Genomic DNA, 2,200 nt, shown 5'->3' on the forward strand with positions numbered 1-2,200 from the left:
GATCCTTGGTTCAAGTCTTCCCTCAAGTGAAAATTTTAATTTCTTTATTTTCGCAAAGTTATGATCTGTCCGTTCATTTATTGACGTCTCTGTTCACTGTAATAAGTTTAGTGTCTGTGTTTTGCGACCGCACCGCAAAACCGTGCGAGTAGTAGACGAAAGGACGTACCTCTCCAATGGGAACCGAAAACATTTGATCACAAGGTCATAGGTCAACCGATTCCTCCACAGCAAAACACGTCTGATATATTATATACGACACTGGTGACGGCATGTGCGTCACATGACAGGAATATGTTGTCGACCCACCTAACTTGCACACTTGGCGATTGGGTAAAAAGATTCTTCTACCTTGCCCGATTTAGGTTTTCTTGTGGATGTGATAATCACTCCCAAAAAAGTGATGAAAACATAAGAGTTTGTCACATAAAGTGAAAATAAAAAATTAAATTTTCACTCGAGGGAAGACTTGAACCACGGATCTCTCGTTCCGCAGCTGCTCACGCTAACCACGGGACCACGGCGCTCCTGCGTTGACGATGGCCTTGATGTTACTTATCTTTCACATGAACTACTCAGTTTGTATATTTTGCTTATTTCTTCATAGTTCCACACAACTTCTTCCTGTTTTCTCGATTGATCTGTGTTCAGTTTTTCAAGGCCTATCCATTGTGTCAACTTATAACTAAATCTGAGGGGGGTGCGATGGGGAGGTTCCCTTGTAAGTTCTAGGGGACTGATGAAATGGTTCAAATGGCTCTGAGCACTATGCGACTTAACTTCTGAGGTCATCAGTCGCCTAGAACTTAGAACTAATTAAACCTAACTAACCTAAGGACATCACACACATCCATGCCCGAGGCAGGATTCGAACCTGCGACCGTAGCGGTCACGCGGTTCCAGACTGAAGCGCCTAGATCCGCGCGGCCACACCGGCCGCCCGGGACTGATGACCTCAGAAGTTAAGTCCCATAGTGCTCAGAGCCATTTGAACAATTTTTTTTGAAACGGCATCAGTTACTGTAATTTTTCTACGTAGTCACTGCCATCTTCCTTCATGCAACACTCGTAAAACCTGAACCCGTCGAGGCTGACTTACAACGCTGACGCCAGCAACTAAGTCTGTAAGATGTTTACTACATAGTTCATGTTTCAGAGACCAAAAGTGATGGAATTTTGAAGGTGTTAAATCATGAATGCATCTTGGATCTAGTTAGATAGTCCAGCCAAATTTGGGAAAGGATTTATAATGTGACAGATATCGATACAATTCCTACGTATCCAATCTTGTTCTTACCCATCTCTGACGGGATGAAGCCCACAGATTGCAGGATGATGCCCTATTATTTAAATATGGAGCGGTTCGGCACTTGCCAACTTCGCGCGAGGCAGTTGGTATGAGGGATTCTGCACGGTGAGTGACAGGTAGCGAGGTGTAGGGATGGGAAAAACAGACAGGTTAAAATCGATATGGCAACGGCCCTACCGCAGTGGATCCACCGGTTCCCGTCAGATCATCGAAGTTAAGCGCTGTCGGGCGTGGCCGGCACTTGGAAGGGTGACCAACCGGGCCGCCATGCGCTGTTGCCATTTTTCGGGCTGCACCCAGCCTCGTGATACCAATTGTGGAGCTACTCGACCGAATAGCGGCTCTGGTCAAAGAAAACCATCATAACGACCGGGAGAGCGGTGTGCTGACCACACGCCACTCCCATCCGCATCCTCAAATGAGGATGACACGACGGTCGGTTGGTTCCGATGGGCCACTTGTGGCCTGACGACGGAGTGCTTTTTTTTTTTTTTTGGTCATCAGTCTACTGACTGGTTTGATGCGGCCCGCCACGAATTCCTTTTCCTGTTCTAATCTCTTCATCTCAGAGTAGCACTTGCAACCTACGTCCTCAATTATTTGTTTGACGTATTCCAATCTCTATCTTCCTCTACAGTTTTTGCCCTCTACAGCTCCCTGTAGTACCATGGAAGTCATCCATCCTGTCCCTTCTCCTTATCAGTGTTTTCCACAGTTAGATTTAAGTAGTTCTAACAAGGGAACCTCCCCATCGCACCCCCCCTCAGATTTAGTTATAAGTTGGCACAGTGGATAGGCCTTGAAAAACTGAACACAGATCAATCGAGAAAACAGGAAGAAGTTGTGTGGAACTATGAAAAAATAAGCAAAATATACTAACTGAGTAGTCCA

At 45.8% G+C, this 2,200-nt stretch overlaps 1 pseudogene; it reads left to right on the plus strand.

Annotated features, from left to right (window-relative positions):
• The first annotated feature begins 1,472 nt into the window (after positions 1–1,472).
• LOC126212406 (5S ribosomal RNA) lies at positions 1,473–1,590 on the plus strand (annotated as a pseudogene).
• Positions 1,591–2,200: the final 610 nt, after the last annotated feature.

This window comes from Schistocerca nitens, chromosome 1 (assembly GCF_023898315.1).
Source record: "Schistocerca nitens isolate TAMUIC-IGC-003100 chromosome 1, iqSchNite1.1, whole genome shotgun sequence".
Classification (NCBI taxonomy): Eukaryota; Metazoa; Arthropoda; class Insecta; order Orthoptera; family Acrididae; genus Schistocerca; species Schistocerca nitens.